This window comes from Tursiops truncatus, chromosome 1 (assembly GCF_011762595.2).
Source record: "Tursiops truncatus isolate mTurTru1 chromosome 1, mTurTru1.mat.Y, whole genome shotgun sequence".
NCBI lineage: Eukaryota > Metazoa > Chordata > Mammalia > Artiodactyla > Delphinidae > Tursiops > Tursiops truncatus.
Window position 1 is genome coordinate 39,764,199 of NC_047034.1, and position 8,012 is coordinate 39,772,210.

An 8,012-nucleotide genomic window follows, 5' to 3' on the forward strand; every position below is an offset into this window, starting at 1 on the left:
AACATGGATTCTAAGTAACGCTATTGAGCTGCTGAATCAACCAACCCCAAATCCAGTCTGAAATCACCCGTATTTCCTTGTTGGTTAAAATCCTTGAATTTAACAGTTATTTCATTTTTTTGCCGAACACCATAACTTTTCTGTATTTGAGGATTTTTTTTATTTTATAATGAACTTATTTATTTATCGCTGCATTGGGTCTGTTGCTGTGCATGGGCTTTCTCTAGCTGCTGCGAGCCCGGGCTACTCTTTGTTGCGGTGTGCAGGCTTCTCATTGTGGTGGCTTCTCTTGTTGCGGAGCATGGGCTCTAGGCATGCGGGCTTCAGTAGTTGTGGCATGTGGGCGCAGTAGTTGTGGCTCGCAGGCTCCGTCGTTGTGGTTCAGGGGCTCTAGAGCGCAGGCTCAGTAGTTGTGGTGCATGGGCTTAGTTGTTCCACAGCATGTGGGATCTCCCCAGACCAGGGCTTAAACCCGTGTCCCCTGCATTCGCAGGCGGATTCTTAACCACTGTGCCACCAGGGAAGCCCTCTTTTATTATTTTGTAAAACTATTCTAATGTATCTCACACCTTGCCTAAAATCTAATTGGTTTAAGAGCATTTAATTGAGAATGACAGTAAGGTCAGTTTGACACGTGTTTTGTCAAGATGTTCTTATTTTTCAAAATTGCATTGGCAATTCTTTTTTTTTTTTTTTGCGGTACGCGGGTCTCTCACTGTTGTGGCCTCTCCCATTGTGGAACAGAGGCTCTGGACACGCAGGCCCAGCGGCCATGGCTCACGGGCCCAGCCGCTGCGCGGCATGTGGGATCTTCCTGGACCGGAGGACGAACCCATGTCCCCTGCATTGGCAGGCGGACTCTCAACCACTGCGCCACCAGGGAAGCCCCGGCGATTCTTGAACCTTTTAATTAAAATTAAAATTTGAATCAGAAAGTAAATTTCCATCAAAAAAAAATCTTGAATTTACTCTTCCCTTGGATTCTTTGGACGCTACCATCCTAGCTCCCCCGACTCTCTGGTAAATCCTTCTGTCTCTTTGCCTTCTATCTCTATCTTCTTAAACCTTCCAATCTCTAAATGTGGTTGTTCTGCAAGTTTCCTCTGACCTTCTCTCCACACCCTCTCTCTGGGAGATCTCACTACTCCCATGGCTTCCTTCTTTACTTAAGGGTCTGCTCACCAAGTGTTGGCATTTCCTTATGACATCTCCACATGATGGTGCATTTTGAATACCTCCAGGAAACTCACTGGCAATGCAAATAAGTTCCACGTTGACGTAGTTTCACTTTAGCATCAGCAGTCCCTCCTGGTTTCCCGACTTCAGAACTAGTTGCTTAAAATGTATATGAAGAAGCCAGAGGGTGTCTCACAGAGCCCAGGAACAGGAAATACATGCAGAACATTGACAGCCTTCAGGGATCTAGGCAGCACCTCCCAGGCGCATTCTTGGAAGCCGTATCTGCATCTGCAACATTCTTCTCCATATTGCAGACTGGCTTCCTGTGCTCCTCGGTCCATGTAGAAGAACAAGGCCAGTAACAGGTCACAGACTTGCCTGTCCTATCTTCAACCTCCCAGAGACAGACAGACATCACTTTCTCAGTTCTAGTGCCAAGCTGAGGAAGAGTTCTGATAGTTCCATTTCAGGTCAGGTGCCCGTAGACAGGGCTTGTGTGTTAGCACAGTGGCCTCCACAGTAACCATGGAGGGATGGTGGGGAGTGGGCAGTTCCCAGAGGAGGGAAGGGTCCATCCCCAGAAATGGGAGGAGTGCTAGGCTGCCAAAACAATGGGACTCCAGGATAAGGACCCTTCCCTGTGAGTGGGGACAGTTCTCAGAGAAGGGCTTAAGGATGTGGGACAGATACTCCAAAATTTTAACCAGGTCAGAGACCGTGGGGTCATTTTTGACCCCTCCCTCTGCCACCACCACCCCACTTCCCTAATGTCTAATGAGACACTCCTATTACTTCTTTCGGAACACTTCCTAGTTGCCCGCCTCTTTCCTTTTTGACTCTAATGTCCTGGTTTCAGTCCTCATTGCCTAACCTCCTGCACTCTCTAGTGACCCCACTGGTTTGCCAGGCTTTCCCCTCCTCCTCACCATTCTATAGTCAGACTAACCTTCCTAAAATACCACTTGGAAGAGGTTACATCTCAGCTCTGAAAAACTCCAGTGTCACCTGACTGCCTATAGAATAAAGTCCAGTCCCTTTGGCTGGCTACTCAAGACTGTCCCCAGCTGTAATCGGCATCCTTAATTGCCTTCTCAGCACCCGTGACCACAAAAGTCTTCCCAGTGAATCACCCAGCCTTGTGCCCAGGGTATGATCTCACCTACCCCAGCCTCAGGAGCGGGGTTTGAATGGCTTAAGGCCCCCAGCGATGCCCCATCACCCCAGTCCTAGTGACTGGTTCAGGAAAAGCTGTGGAGATAGGTCCACGCCAGCCAGCGTATTTTCCAGGCCAATGTCATTGGCTCAGGGAATGGTCTTTGAGCCCAGATGACCCACCAGAGTGAACCATGGGATTTCTGCTTGTCAGGCTGAGACATAGAGGCCCTTTTCTTTCCTCTTGGACATAAACAGAGAAGTTAATGTAATTCTAAGGGCTGCTACCAGCTATCTTCATCCTCAGGAATAGCTGAAAGCAGGGCAATTTGCCTAAAAACAATTTCCTGAAAGCCAATTACTGAATCAAATTAAAAATGTACACATTTTCATTGACGGTTTTAAAAAAGAATATTCCTTCAATTATGTTTTTGGCAAATTGGTTGTTTGGCAGATTGACTTAGAGCCAGGCCGGTGGGCTTAGCCTCCTTCAGAAGAAGAATGGAAAGGCACAGAGGCAAGGTCATTGTCGTGGCCTTTGAACTCCGGATTGGGCCTTGCCTGAAGCCTGCCTCACATGCTGACTTTTCCCAAACATGAGCCAGTCCATTCCTGTTAGAGTTTAACCAGGGTTTAGTGGGGTTTTCTTTATGAGCAACTGGAAGCATCCTCACTGACGCGACAATGTATCTCTCTGAATGTTTCCAAATTCTGATCTATGAGCCTCTGGGTCCTTCGCTCCACTCCCGGGTCCCCAGTGATACGCCCCTGTCGGAGGTGCCTGTGCCCCCCTCCCTGACTCCCTGCCAGGGCCAGTGAAGCAGCAGCCTGTTTAAGGGCCACGCGAACGCTCCCAACTGCCTCCTGAGGCGGGAAGGGGCAGGTTTGTCCACTTTAAAGATGGAGACGTGAAGGAAGAAGACGTCTTTGGAGCTACGCAGGTCTTGCTGGTTGCTGGGAGCTGGGGAAGCGCTCACGTATTCTGCCAAGGTCCCTTCCAGCTCTGAGGCTCCCCTCCCTCTGCCTGTCTTCCCACTACCCCCATCCCCATAAACCAAGCTTCCGTTCATTACCCAGACCCCCTTCCCATCACTTTCATTCCTCCACGGGGTCCTCCTGTCGCTGGAAGCTTCTGAATCCTGACTTGAACAAAGAGGCGCTGGAGGAAAAGGGAAGCGCTGTGGGCCAGAGGGGGGTGGAAGAGGATGCCTAAGTTCAGCAGACAGCGCCTGGAGGCGGAAGGCATGCCTCAGGCCCAGAGAAGCCACACGCTGGACTGCGCCAGCACAGGAATGAACCTGCCAGCAGCACAGGAATGAACCTGCCAGCGAGGTGCAGCAAGAGGGGGCGAGGCTTTCTAGTGAAGAGGGAGGGAGAGGGCTTCCGAGGGAAAGAGAGAACCTCGAACCCTCCCCTCCCCAGTCCATCTCCTGACCCACCTGGCTGTGCCTCTCTCTTCTCAGAGCTATTTTTTCTGAGTAGGCACCTAACACGAAATAGGAAGGTCAGGTCTGCGAGAGACCTTGGAACTCATCTCGGAACACTACCTTTTTATAGTTGAAGAAAGTGAGGCCCAGAGAGGGGTCACGTCTTGACCAAGGTCACACAGCTAATGAGCAATAAAGCTGAGCCCCGCAAAACCGTGCTCTGGACTGCCCAGGGCTGCCTCTTATTCAGCCACCCGTGCAGAAGGTCCCCATGGAGAACGTGCCAGCCACTTCCCAGGACGGTGTCCAAGAAGCTGGACCTCTTCTTAGCTCTTCAAGCCTGCCCGAGGACCTCAGTTTGTCCTGTCCCAAATTCTGTTCCCTCCAGTAACATCCTCTCCTGTAGCAGATGATGCTCCCCAGGCGGGTTGCTGTGTGTGGCTCTGGTCAGGGAGGCAGAGCCAGCATCACGGCCCCCGAGCCACACACAGTGCTGGTGCTTTCTGGGCTCCGCGGCCCATTGGCCAAGCAGGGTTCTGGCTGCGCCCTGGAGTGCGCAGAAGCCCAGGGCCCACAGAGCCCCTCCCCACACAAACCCAGCCGTGCTGACTGGCCCTGCTGCTTTCTGCCTCCCAGGCTTCCTGCCCTCTGCCGGGCCTCGGGACATTTCCAAGGGGGTGTTCTGCACCCTCCTGCTCACCTGCTACAGCCTCGCGTGCAGTGGCTGAGTGGGGATCCTCGTGGAGCCCTCTGTCAACACTAGAGGAAGATGGCCCCCATATGCCTTGCTCTCTGGCCAGAATTAACAGGCCACCATTTTGAAATCCCAAGAAATCTAGACGCGACAGAATGGAAGCTCCAGAGCCTGCTGGGCACTCCCCGGCACCTAGAACTGTTGCTTCTCATCTCTGAGGCGCATGCTGGTGGGATGGGGGCGAGAAGGAGGGGTAGGGCGTCAGGGCTTGCATTCAAACTGTCTTAGAAATAGCCAGGATGAGTGTCCCAGGAAAAGGCTATTAATAGGTCTCCTTCCACACACTCAACTTTCCGGGGCTTGAGCTGTGTGAGAATGAGTCAGCAGATGGAAAGGCTCATGATGAACTTGGAGAAGCAGAACCATCTCTCCAGCAGGGGAAGTGGAGCTGTGAGAGTGCACTTTTCACCAACCTCTGGTGCATCCCACCCCGCCCTCCTTCGAGTATGTGATCTGATCAGCTGGTGCGTTACAGATGTTGTCAGTTCCCATTCTGAAACCAGAATTTAAATCGGCAAAAGCGTCCAGAAAGTCCATCTTCCCACCTCCCCTCCCTTACTTTCTCTTCATGGACTAAGCCGGTGGCCAGGGAAGAGTGCCCGTCCCCCGGGGCGTGGAGGGCTGCGTGGGCAGTGTTTATGCCCCTCTGCACACCTGTCTACCTGCCGACTCACTCTAGGACGAGCTCCCATTGTAGATTAGACACACCTGTTGAACCCCAGGCCCTGTGACAGGCGATCTACAGATATCTTCCCATGCTCGCAATAACCCCATGAGTCCAGCATATTGATATCTTGCTTTCACAGATGGCGAATCAAAGCTGAGAGAGATTAAGCTATTTGCTGAAGGAGCCACGGCCAATATCACTTATTAAGTGGCTAATATATGTCAGGGACCTACAGTTTTTTACGATAGGTAAAGATCCTTATTCTACAGATGAGGAAACTGAGGCTCAGAGAAACAGAGGCAACCCAGTAAGTAGCACCATAACTTGATCCTGGGTCTGCCTGATTCCCAAGTTGGTGCCCCCTCTAAGCCACAGGGCAGCAGGGACTCCAGCCACAACTCTGCCTGTAAATCTACCACACCCACGGCCTCTCCAGGAAAGCACTGTGCCTTGATTGAACGCCCTGATTGAATGCCCATTAGTCTGGGGGTGCCCACAATCACCACGGGCTGACTGGCCTCCGGGCAGACCTTCTCTTAGCCCAGATTACACTTTGCCCTTCCACCCTCCTGAAAGCTGGGGACTACGCAGGGCTGGTCCCAGAGTGTCCGTTCAGGAGAGCAAAAGTTGAGAGAGTGACCTAAAGCCCATGGTGATCTTAGCAGAACTTACTCTCAGCCTCAGGTTTGAATGAAGTGGCCTTAGATGTAACAGATACAATATCAGCCTGCCAATTTTGATCACATCATAAAAGTTCTGTGGCTTATGGTTGGTGAATTTAGATACAGGAATATTTGATTCTCAGGAAAGTTTTGTACAAAAGGGGTAGTGAGGGAACAAAGAAGGGGTCTCAATGGGTACTTGAACCTCTGATTTCTAAGAACTTCAAGTGGTGGGGACAACGACAGAGTCCAGAATATTTTTAACACCAGGAAAAAAAAGGTGTAATAAGTCAACCCTTCTTGAGCCTCTTTCCCCACCTACCCTGTCGAAAAGAGCCCTTCTCCTCTGTCTTTACTCTGTCTTAATTTTTTTCATAGCCCTTTTCTCTAACTCACATTACATTATATATTAACTTGTTTGTTTATTTCCTCCCTCCCCTCTCGCCCGTAGGAGTGTGAACTCCGAAAGAACAGGACTCTGTTGCTTGTTCACTGCTGTTCCCCAGAGGCTGGAATGTGTAAGAAGCCCTCAGTAAAGGTGTGTCAAATGAATGAGCGAAGGAGTGAGTGTACCTTGCGGGGTCATTTAACCACACAGAGATATCCTGCATGTTGGTGTCTCTGGGGAATGGGGGTCAGAGTCCTCTAAACCTGGCCTCCCCTCTCCTCAGCATCAACCAGAAAGAGCGTCTCCTTGGGCTGTGCTCTTTGGAGGAAGAGACAGGGAGCTGCTGCTTATGAAGAGCCCCGTGTGGAGACCTATTAAGCCCTGAACAGAGGATGAAAAAGACACACTTTCCACCCCACCTAAGGGAAGTCCCATTCTTGGGAGTCTCCCCACTGGGATGTGGCAGTGTCTGAAGCCAGTTGTGGAGAGCAGGGCCACTTTCTGGAAAGTGCCCCATCCCAGATGATTGTGGGCCCTCCAGCCACCCACCTCCAGCCTAGGCACCCGCCTCCCCCCATCCGCTTTTGTCCATCAATTCCCGGAGCCACAGCCAAACGGCAGGTACACAGAGGGTTCGTGTTGCCTCTGTTCCCAGGCCTCATGGATAACAAGACCCTTGCCAGGCTCAGATGAAAGGGGGTTCTCCTTGCAAAGGCCCAGGTTGCACAATTCCACGGAGCTCCCTGGAGAGGGAAGCTGGTTGGTCCCTCTGAACTCGAGATTACCGCAGTGGAGATTAAAGGCTTCCTGTCGGAGACAGCCATCCCCCGGAGCCAAACAACACTGGAGGCTGGCTGGCGGCCATTTGTCAGGCCCACCCCTGGCTGCGGGCTGGATGACTGACTCCCTCACCGGCCAAGCTGCCTGGGGCAAAGTCAAGGTGCCCAGGGCAAAATCGTCCCTTGGTGAGCGCAGAGCTGCGGCCCAGGCGCGTTCTCGGCCGCCCAGCTCCAGCCTGGGCCCCTTTGGCAAGAGCCGCTGTCTTGACACATCCGCCGGGAGCAGACTGAAAGCCGAGACTCGTTCACGTTTCCCCAGGCCCCCTGAGAAGTTCTGATGTGTGTTAGAGGGGGAAGGAAGGGCTCGCTGGGGAAACCAGCTCAGGGGACTGTGAGGGCTGGGAAAGGTCACTGCCCCGAGCTTGCCGCGTTCACTCCACCATGTCAGACCCTGTTCTCCTGGCCTAGTGCCCCCAAACTGGCTAAATAGCAGAGCATCTGGAGGCTCTTGGGGAGAAAGAGGAACTCCGGCCCCGCCCCGTGAGTTCTGACTCCATACGTGTGAGGTAGGCCTAGAAATCTGGGTTTTGACAAAACCCCAGACACTGCTCCAGGGCTCTGTGGGCCAGCCCTCCTCACCACCCCGTCCCCTGAAGCCCAAACATACCTTGCATGGGGCTGGGAGAGGCAGAGGCCCCGGTGACCAGGGCAGTGGACTCGATTCCCAAGGGGGCCACAGAGCTCCTGACAAAGGTTCAAAGGCCATGTCCAGAATCCTCGCGGGATGAGAACAGCTTCATCCAGAGAGGCAGAAACCGCCCATGCGCAGTGAGACATGTGCCCCTGGGGTCGGCTCCATGAACCCCCGGAATCCCACGTGCAGTGAACCCACGGTGTGCCGTGGGCAGCTACGCAACACGCATACTCATGGGATGTGGCCTGAGGGGGGCAGACAAAGGCCAGGAGCTGTCACTCCTTTTAACCAGAAAGGATTCTCTCTCTAG